The following is an 11661-nucleotide window of genomic DNA, read 5'->3' on the forward strand; positions in this document are numbered from 1 at the left end:
ATATATATATATATATATATATATATATATATATATATATATATAGTGAGAGGTTCAGGAACAGGGGCGGGGCTAACCTACAGAAGGCCCGGTACGAAATTTAAAATCGGGCCCTTTTTATAGCTAAAAATGTATCAAAAATATAAAACAAAAAAATATATATTAACGAGCGATAGTTTTTATTATTATTATTATTTTATTATACAATAAGCATGTAAAAACTAAATCATTTACTTGAGAAATGTTGCTCTCCTTGTAAATTTTGAAACAAAATCACTAATAACACTTTGATCATCAATTTCACACGCCACTTAATGAAGGAAAAGAGCCCCAAAGCAATAAAAATATAAAATTATAACTAAACAAAATCACTAATAACACTTTCATCATCAATTTCACACACCACTTAATGAAGGAAAATGGCCCCAAAGCAATAAAAATGTAAAATTGTAACTCTCAAGAATCGAACCTACATCAACAAGATTCCACATAACTTGAAGAGAGCATCTTTCCACTGAACTAGTTAATAAAGTTATTTATTTTTTAATTATTTAAGTATATATAAATATATAGACCTATATATAATCGGGGGCCCTTAATTTTTCGGGGCCCTGTGCGGTCGCCCATCCCGCACACCCTCAGAACCGCCACTGTTCAGGAAAGAACCATAAATAAAAGAAGACCGGAGAACCATTTTCAGCCATTCGATCATCAAGATCTACGGTGGATGCATCATCTTGTTGGATGAATGCAGATCCTGGGTTCGAATCCTCAAGGGAGCATTTTTTTTATTTTTTTGAGTGCATTAATTTTAACAGCGGATGCATTAATTTTTACAGTGAATGCATTAGATTTGATGGTTCTCCCGTTCTCACAAATAATGTAGTTCTCTCTAGAACCACACCATATATATATATATATATATATATATATAGGGTTGGGTTCCGGTAGTATCAAAGCTTATAATAGATCCGTAGATCCAAATCTAAACCACACATTTATGACATGTGGCGCATCAAGATGGTGACACGTGCCAAGGCATTTCAAGGCAAAATCTGGAGAGGGGTAAAATTGGAATGTAATTTTCGAAATTAAAAAAAAAATTAGATTTTCTCAAAATAGGTATATTTTAGATGCATAAAATTTCATTCGAGAATGCATGAACTTTCATATAAAAATGCATAAAGTTTCATATAAAAATGCATAAGATTTCACCCCACCCCAACCCCCACACCCCTAAACCCCACCCCCACCCACCAATTTTTTTTTTTTTCTCAAAAACTGATTTTCTGACCACTGACCCCCCCCACCCCACCCCCCAAAATTTTTATTTTTTTTTGAAAAACTGATTTTTACATGCATAAAAAAATTACATGTTTTACATGCATATACTTTCGCACAGAAATGCATATACTTTCACACAAAAATGCATATACTTTCACACAAAAATGCATTACATTTTTTGAAAAAATATATTTTTTTTGGGCTGGAGGGTGGGTGGGTGGGTGGGGGGTGCGGGGGAGGGGGGGTGGGTCAGCGACTCAACAATCAGAAAATCAGTTTTGAAAAAAAAAAATTTGGGGGGGTGGGAGTGGGGGGTCAGTGGTCAGAAAATCAGTTTTTTTTTAAAAAAAAAAAATTGGGTGGGGGGTGGGGGTTGGGGGGTGGGGCAGGGGTGGGGTGGCGAAAATACCAGATTTATTAAAATGAAATGCATTTTTTGTATAATTTAATGCATTTTTATGTAAAATCTTTATGCACTTTTGTTTGATTTTATATGCATGTGAAACATGACTATTTTGGGGGGTGGTAATGGGGAGGGTTGGGGGGTGGTGTGGGGTGGGTTGGGGGGTGGTGCGGGGTGGGGTGGTGAAAATACCAAAACTGTAAAAATCAAATGCATTTTTATGTTCAAAGTGATGCATTTCATGTGAAAACTTTATGCATCTTTGTGTGAAGCTATATGCATCTAAAATATATCTATTTTGAGAAAATCTAAAAAAAAATTATATATTTTTTAATTATTAAATCCGAAAATTATATTCCAATTTTACCCATCTCCATATTTTGCCTTGAAATGCCTTTATGCATCTTGATGCGCCACATGTCATAAATGTGTGATCTAGATTTGGATCTACGGATCTATTATAAGCATTGGATACTACATGATCCCATTCGAAGACTAAAATAAGAACGCTTCTTAAAATATAAATTAGGAACCATTTTCAGCCCTTAGATCATCAAGATCTACGGTTGATTCATCACCTTGTTGGATAAATTCATGGTCCTGAGTTCGAATCCCAAAAGTAGCAAAAAATTATTTTTTGCAATTCATGCCTTTATACAGTTTATTCATGCGTGCAGTGTTATACATAAAATTCATGCATTTTTGTTGGTTCGTAATTCTTAAAATAAGGGTGGTTTATTGAATAAAAACACTAAAGTTATTCAAACTTTCTCGAGCCCAAATCGAAATTATAAAAGAAATTCATACTTATAATATAGGTTAATAATCTATTGATCAACAACTCTATCGTAAATTAATTATTCTGACTATAAAAGTGGACGATTTGATGTATTTTATTCTAATCCTTATTAAATTTTATATTTCATTTAATCAGCATATTATTACTGTATTTGTACATGCTGAATTAATAATCTAATCGGCCTGGACTATGTAAATCACTTAACTCTTTATTCATTGGCCGCAGAAGAATATATTTATATACATATATATATATATATATGGGTTAATAGCCAAAAAATACACGAAGTTTGCCCGAATTTGCAAATTGCACATGTCCTTCAAAATTGGCCTCAGAATACATGACCTTTTGATTTTATCGTGATTTGCACATGCGTTGACCATAACTTTAAGCCTAGTTGACGTGGCTGCCGGAAATTGCAGACGTGGACTAACCGCCGGGCAAGTAACACGACGTCGTTTCTTGAGTGAGTAGAAGTTAAAAAAGAAAAAGAAAAAAGAGGAAAATATCGGTCTTCTTCTCCGCCGTCTCCAGATCCGCCGTCTTTTCCAGACGCCGAGCACCACCGCCACCGCCGAGCACAGCGCGGTCTTCTTCTCCGTCACAGGCCATCGCTCGCTTTCTTTCCGCTGCCTCACCGCCGTCCTCCATCCTCCGCCCCTTTCCCTGAATCTCCATCCTCCATCCGCCGCCATTCTCCATCTTCGCCGCACCGCACAGCGCGGCCTCGTCTCCAGCCGCCGCCTTCCACCAGCCACAACACAAACACCACACCACGACACAAACACCACACAACGCGACAACACGACACAAGCACTACACCATGCCACGAATTTCAGTAGTGAAGAGCCGACAATCCCCAAATTTGCAGAACCCCCAAATCCACAAATTTCCCACAATTCTCCTCCGCCTCCAACCTTCCAAAATCGAAGTCGAGCCGGATGAAATCGAAGGAGTGGTGAGGGAAAATCGGAGTCAAATGGGAAGAAATCCCCAGATCTGAAGCCACAATCCTTCTCTCCATGCGCGTGGAGTTCATCAACTTCGTCACCGGCGATTCTCTCTCTCTCTCTCTGTATCTCTCTCTCTCTCTCTCTGTATCTCTCTCTCTCTCTGTATCTCTCTCTCTCTGTATGTCTCTCTTTCTCTCTGTATCTCTCTCTCTCTTATGCCACATGTATAAAAAAATTACATTGTTTTTAATTTTTATGCCACGCGTATTGCCACAGCATTAAAAATGCCACGCGTATTGCCACGTCGTTGCCGGTCAACTTTAATTATAGCCGGAATTCTCGCCGTGTGCAAATCACGATAAAATCAAAAGGTCATGTATTCTGAGGCCAATTTTGAAGGTCATGTGCAATTTGCAAATTCGGGCAAACTTCGTGTATTTTTTGGCTATTAACCCTATATATATATATATATAGCTCATATATAATATAATAAAAACAGTACTAGACTCTATGATTGAAGCATTTATTCATATTTTTGTTTATGTTGACGTAGGGTGAAGACTAGGCTTAACATTACAGTTTTTTGTTTTTTGTTTTTTGTTTTTTTTTTACGAGAAGAACCTAGCTCTATGTATATATATATATAGAGGCTCAAGGTAAGTAATATTAAATAAAAGGGTTAATTGCATCAAATATCACCAACTTTGGCCGAATTTCATTTTCCCCATAATTTTAAAAAAAATCTATTTTTTTTATCACAGATTGAGTCGTTCATTTTTCCCATGATTTTTCCCCTCAGATCGGAGTTGACGTGGCGCTGATGTGGCTCGCCGGCACACGCCAATTTTTCATTCTTCACTCCGACGATTGGTGGTTTTGCGATGATTTACGACCTTACGGGGACAATCCGATTTTTTATTTTTGAGCTTGGGGGTGGAGGCCGGCGGAGCTTCGACGATTTCAGCCGTCGGCGTCGGAGTTGGCCATCCCACAGCGAGTGGGTGGCGAGAATGAAGACCAAAAAAATAAGAGAACACACATAGTAATCGAAATCAGAAATAAAAAATAATTCATTGAAGGGAAAAAAGAATAAAGTAGAAAAAGAGTACAGTGTAGGAGGGGGAAAGAGGCGAAGAAGTCGTGTCGGAAGAACGTGCTGCTGCCGCTGGAGTGTAAAAACCGAGGGCAGAGGGGCTTTGAAGCCGCGAAGCAGCCGCTGATGGAGGAAGGGTCGTCGCGCCACCGCTGAAGGAAGTCGCGCCCACCGGAGGAAAGTCAACGCCGCTGCCGCCGAAAAGGAAATCTCCGAACCGCTGCTGGAGAGGAAGGGTCGCCGCTGCCGCCGCCTTAAATTTTTGAGGGAGAGAACGCGAGGGAGATGGAACGGGAGAGAGAAACCACAAGAGAGAGAGTGTGTGTGATTTTGTTATTTGAGTAACTTTAAATTAATATATATTCCACATCAATGTTAGGTGTAAATTTAAATCCACATTAGCACCACGTCAACTTTCCGATCACCAGAGCTAAAAATCGTGGGAAAAATGAACGACTAATTCAATATGTGATAATAAAAAATGGAATTTTTTAAAATTATGGGGAAAATGGAATTCAGGCAAAGTTGGTGATATTTGGTGCAATTAACCCTAAATAAAATAAGAACGGAGAATTATTTTTAGGCTTTTCATCATTCAAATTTATGATGGATGCATTATTTTGGTGAATAAATGCAACACTTGAGTTTGAATAGATTTTTTTAAGTGTAGTAAATTTAACTGCAGATGCATTAATTTTTACGGCAGACACAATAATTTTAATGATTTTCACGTTCTTACAAAAATTGTAGCTCTCACAAGAACCACGCCCGAAAAGAAATGTGCTATATATAGAGGATGTGATTCTATTGAGAAAATTAAATGTGTTGAGAATTGAGAATAATGAATAAAACTGATAAACAAGTGTATTTATTTAATATGTGAAAATTAATCTCGCCCCCTCAAATCATGAATAACAATAACCATTCTAACCACCCAGCCACCCGACCTTATCAATATTTAATTAATTTCTCTCTCTTTCACATCATTAATAATCATCTCAATCCAACCACATCTATTCTGAATGATTTATCCATGACCACCCAACCACAACATTATATATAATTATTTATATTTTAACTTTTAGACTTTAAAAATTATTTTTGTTAAAAATAATATAATAAAATTATGATTAAAAGATGAAAATTTAGTGATTAACAGTGGATAAAATACGTGAAAAAAAGAAGATGATTTTTGTGTGTGCAAAAATATTGCAAGTGTTATGTCTATTTATAGAGAGAAAAAAGATAACAATATATACACGTGTGTATATATATATATATATATATATATATATATATATTATAATATAAATTAAAACCAGTCAAAAAGTGACACATGGCTTACCTTTTGAATTAAAAGGAAGAAACCAGATGGTCTCATTTGGTTTGGAAGAGACTCAAGAGACCTAGGTTGGTTGAAAACTTATTTGTTGCTATGAATTTTTTTTTTAATAATTTTATCTGATGTGGCACGGTCGATCAGGCCAACTTGGGTGCCAATATTGATAGTCTCAAGGATTCGAACTCATACAAAAATGTTTGTTCATAAAAATTATTGACTTATTCATCAAAATTTGTGACTTGTTTGAGAGAATTCTCAATTCTCCACACATTTAGCATTCTCAAAATAGCATCTCTCTCTCTCTCTCTCTCTCTCTCTCTCTCTCTTGCTTTATATATAGTCCCTCCGTCCCATAAGCTTAGGCTGATTGTGATTTTCACAAAGATTAAGAAAAATCATTGGAAATAAAAATATATAAGTAAATTTCCTAGTATGCCCATATTTATTATTTAATGATGTATTAAAGTAGGAGTAAATTAAAGAATTAAATAGGGATATAATAGTAAATGAGTAAAAAAATATTACTACTTTTTATGGAAACAAGCCTATATAAATGGGACACTCAAAAAAGGAAAACAAGCCTAAACTTATGGGACGGAGGGAGTATATATATATATATATATATATATATATATATAGGTTCAAATAAGAACCACTAATAAAATAAGAACAGAGAACCATTTTAAGTCATTGGATCATCAAGATCTACGGTGGATGCATCATCTTGGTGGATGGATGCAGATGCTGGGTTCGAATCCTGAAGGGAGCAAAAAAATTATTTTTTTTGGATGCATTAAATTTAATAGGGGATGCATTAATTTGTATAGCAGATGCAGTAATTTTATTGGTTCTTATGTTCTCACGATAATTGTGGTTCTCACTATAACCGCACCCTATATATATTTATAAGGGCACGCTCCTGTGAGACCCCCTATTTTTCGTGTAACATGAGGACAATGAATAAAACATATAATACTAATGAACAAGACGTACATCTAACGAACAAGATGTATATACTGATGGAAAATAAAATTTTAAAAATTGGTAATGAATAAGACATATATACTGATGAACAAGATAGTATATACTGATGAACAATGCAGTATATACTGGTGAATAACAAAATTTAAAATATTATGCTCCCTCCAAGATTCGAACCCTGCGAAAAAAAATATATCTCCAGATACAATATCAGTCATATGATTGATAAAATAAACACACCAGATCGTCCCCTAAATCTCATTAAAATTAGGGGGTCTCATTGGAGCGGCCCCCTATATATATATATATATATATATATATATATATATATATATATATATATATATATAGGGGAAGGCTAAAATAAGAACGCTTCTTAAAATATAAATTAGGAACCATTTTCAGCCCTTAGATCATCAAGATCTACGGTTGATTCATCACCTTGTTGGATAAATTCATGGTCCTGAGTTCGAATCCCAAAGGTAGCAAAAAATTATTTTTCGCAATTCATGCCTTTATACAGTTTATTCATGCGTGTTATACATAAAATTCATGCATTTTTGCTAGTTCGTAATTCTTAAAATAAGGGTGGTTTATTGAATAACCGCCCCCTATATATATATATATATATATATATATATATATATATATATATATATTAATAAAATACCCGTATACATTAATAAAATCAACGGCAACAAATTGGAATTTAATATTTACTACTAATCAGTTTGATCAGTTCAACCCTAGACAAGATCAGATCTAATTAAGAAGTATGAAATGTACTTGCAGAATGAGATTAAAAAAAGGTTTATTATTTTTATTAATTAAAATATAATAACGTAATATTATAAATTAACGTATTAGATAGCAAGGAATTACTATTTTTAGAAACTTATCAATTGTAACTAAAATAACGTAATACTCCCATTTTCTTGAGACAGATACCAAAAGTAGAGTTAGAGCGTTTTTAGAACAATAATTTAGACTGATTTGAAAATTGAGATAAAAAACTTCAAGCTTGTAAAAATAGGATACTAATTAGTAATAATTAAGTAATGCACCCGCAAGACAACTCGACTCATTTTAATTAGTGTCCTACTTTTCCAAGCCCGAATGTGACACCCAAATCCATTTTTAATTTTAAATGAAAACGCACGCGGAAAAATTATGAATATAAATAAATATTTAATGTGAAAATAAAGAAATAAATATCTTATTTTAAAATACTTTACTAAACATAACATTTTTAAGTAAAACTAAATTCAAAATATTTGACTCGCCATTCGACCTTCCACGCGTCTCCGGCCTTTAAAACCTGAAAATGTTAAATATGGGATGAGCATACAGGGTACACTCAGTGTGGGAACATGCAATCATTGTCCACGTTAATAAAATGAGAATCACATATGATCAATACATTCGTAACTGAAAGTCGCACGGTGGCATACCAAGGACCTTTCCGTCCTGGACCGATTGAGCCGGCCCCTGGCGACTGGTTGCAACCATAACTTTAACATGAAATCGCATTGTGGCATACCAAGGACGGTGAAGTCCTGGACCCATTGAGCGGGCCCTAGCGATATAATTTAATGCAACTCACATATGGTAAACACATGATATTAAAATGGACAAGAATTAACCACGGGCATGTACTGAAATAAATCCCACACCTGAAACTTTGAACTTGAACTTCAACTTGAACTTGAAAGCTAACTTGAGTAATTCAATTAAAAGTAACGTCCTAGTCGCGCCGCACCTAGTCAGATAAATTCAAATAATAAACATAAGGGTCTAATTAAACTTAAATAATAATAATAATAATAATAATAGTTTAAATCTTAAGAATTTATTATCATAAAATCATTTGAAAATAATCATCGGTTTAGTGATTCAAAATAATAAAATGCATGCTTCTTTAAAATATGGGTTGATACTTAAAATCAAGTGCAACTTATTTAGAATAAAATCTGCAGCCCAAGAATTAAAAGTTGGGCCCAATCAATAAATCTGAGCCCATAAGAATAAAAACCACCCAGCCCAAGCCCATTCTTCCCTTCACCCTAACTTAAAACCTCATTTTGACTTTCACACCCAACACACACACACACAACTCACGCAGTCCCCCTCATCTCCCTCTCTCGGCCCTGCTCCCTCTCCTCTTCTCGGCCTCCTGCCGCCGCCACCGGACGGCAGCGCCGTCCCCGGAGGCCGGCGGCTCCGCCTCCCCCTGTCCTCTCCTCAACCTCTCTCCCTCTTCCCTTATCTCTCCCTCTCCCTCTTCCTCATCTCTCGCCCCCTCTGCCCTTCTCCTCGCCGCGCCTTGCCGCGGCCATCTCCCTTCTCCGGTGACTCCCGCCGCCTTGTCAGTGCCTACCACTCCTCTCATCTCTCCCTCTTCTGGTCGACGGCAGCTGCCACCATCGCCGCCTCCGCGTTGACAGCAGCATAGCCCAGCCGCCGCCTCCCATTTTCTCTCTCTTCCTCAGCCGAACAGCCATCGGCGAGGCCGAAGCTGCCGCCTCCTTATTCCAGATCTGGCGCCCTCTCTTTCCTTCGGCCGGCAGAAACGGCTGCCATCGCCGCCGCCATGCCAGGCAGCAGCAGTGGGCAGGTCGCCGCCGCCGCCTCCTGCTTCCCTCTTCCGACTACAGTCTTCCCTCCCCCCAACCAACCTTCCACTTCTCCCTAATTCTCCATTTCTTTCCACACTAATTCTATTTCCTTATGGAAATTACAGAAAATCGATGTATGCATGTTTTGATTTGAAAACAGAATTCTGTTGTAAAGTTTTGATTTTTGGGCAGATATGAAAACAATGAAGAAATCATTGATGTGCTGGAATAAGATTACATAATTTCTGCATAAGAATTAAAATTACCACTTGAATCGAAAGCAACAGAAACAAGAAGTTGATTGCTGGGTTTTGGTGGTGTGGTGTTTTTAGAAAATGAAAGAGCTTAATAAGCTAAAATGAGGCGGTGGAATAGATAAAATGAATTCCACAAGATTGAGAAAATTAATTGGATGGCTGAGGAGAAAACTTGGCTGCCAAGAGTTAAAATTTGTGGCTAAAAATGGAAACAAATGGTGGCTTCTTGAGAAAGGAAACACGGTGCTGTCTCAGCAATTTTTAATAAAGAAGCTGTCAAATTTTCGACACAGTGATAATAAATGAATGCTGATAACTTAAAAGCTAATGGGCTTATATATATTATTCGAGCCCAACCAAATAAATATGGCCCAAAAGAAATTAATCTATAAAGAAATAAAAGCCCAATAACAAAGAATTCATGCATGTACTTGTTCATAGCCCAATCTTTGAGCCTAAAACTTTTATAAAGTAATAATCTAAAATTTATTCATCTAACTAGGGGCGCGACTAGATAAATTTACGAGCTTGACTCGTAGATATATATATTTTAATAACTCAAAAATATACTAATTTTCAAATAAAAATTGCAAAGGAACTAAACGGTTTTGGGCTGTGACAAACCTACCCACTTAAAAAAATTTCGTCATCGAAATTTGACAAGTCATAGCTGCAATAATCTTCAACATAATAATTTGAATACTGAACTTTCTCATAATAACTTGCATACTGAACTTGAATTTCTCATAATAACTTCAATCATTGCAGCAAATTTCAACATACTTTCAACGTAAATAATTTATACTCATTCCCTTTAAAAGTTTTGGAAATAATTTTACCAAGAAGTCGGAGCGCGCATTGGTCGAATGACTTTCACACACATGACTTTTAAAAATTTTATGTAAAATATTTTGCAGAGTCTACAGGAAAGTAGACCTGCTCTGATACCACCTTGTGACACCCAAATCCATTTTTAATTTTAAATGAAAACGCACGCGGAAAAATTATGAATATAAATAAATATTTAATGTGAAAATAAAGAAATAAATATCTTATTTTAAAATACTTTACTAAACATAACATTTTTAAGTAAAACTAAATTCAAAATATTTGACTCGCCATTCGACCTTCCACGCGCCTCCGGCCTTTAAAACCTGAAAATGTTAAATATGGGATGAGCATACAGGGTACACTCAGTGTGGGAACATGCAATCATTGTCCACGTTAATAAAATGAGAATCACATATGATCAATACATTCGTAACTGAAAGTCGCACGGTGGCATACCAAGGACCTTTCCGTCCTGGACCGATTGAGCCGGCCCCTGGCGACTGGTTGCAACCATAACTTTAACATGAAATCGCATTGTGGCATACCAAGGACGGTGAAGTCCTGGACCCATTGAGCGGGCCCTAGCGATATAATTTAATGCAACTCACATATGGTAAACACATGATATTAAAATGGACAAGAATTAACCACGGGCATGTACTGAAATAAATCCCACACCTGAAACTTTGAACTTGAACTTCAACTTGAACTTGAAAGCTAACTTGAGTAATTCAATTAAAAGTAACGTCCTAGTCGCGCCGCACCTAGTCAGATAAATTCAAATAATAAACATAAGGGTCTAATTAAACTTAAAAAATAATAATAATAATAATAATAGTTTAAATCTTAAGAATTTATTATCATAAAATCATTTGAAAATAATCATCGGTTTAGTGATTCAAAATAATAAAATGCATGCTTCTTTAAAATATGGGTTGATACTTAAAATCAAGTGCAACTTATTTAGAATAAAATCTGCAGCCCAAGAATTAAAAGTTGGGCCCAATCAATAAATCTGAGCCCATAAGAATAAAAACCACCCAGCCCAAGCCCATTCTTCCCTTCACCCTAACTTAAAACCTCATTTTGACTTTCACACCCAA

General features: G+C 36.0%; 1 long non-coding RNA gene across 1 annotated transcript; it reads right to left on the minus strand.

The window, feature by feature from the left end:
• Positions 1 to 10723: 10723 nt before the first annotated feature.
• Positions 10724 to 11661, minus strand: LOC130985047 (uncharacterized). Its single transcript, XR_009088864.1, has 2 exons — positions 11015 to 11661; positions 10724 to 10881 (listed from the first exon to the last, which is right to left on the minus strand). It is a non-coding gene; the product is annotated as an uncharacterized LOC130985047 (long non-coding RNA).

This window comes from Salvia miltiorrhiza, chromosome 1 (assembly GCF_028751815.1).
Source record: "Salvia miltiorrhiza cultivar Shanhuang (shh) chromosome 1, IMPLAD_Smil_shh, whole genome shotgun sequence".
NCBI lineage: Eukaryota > Viridiplantae > Streptophyta > Magnoliopsida > Lamiales > Lamiaceae > Salvia > Salvia miltiorrhiza.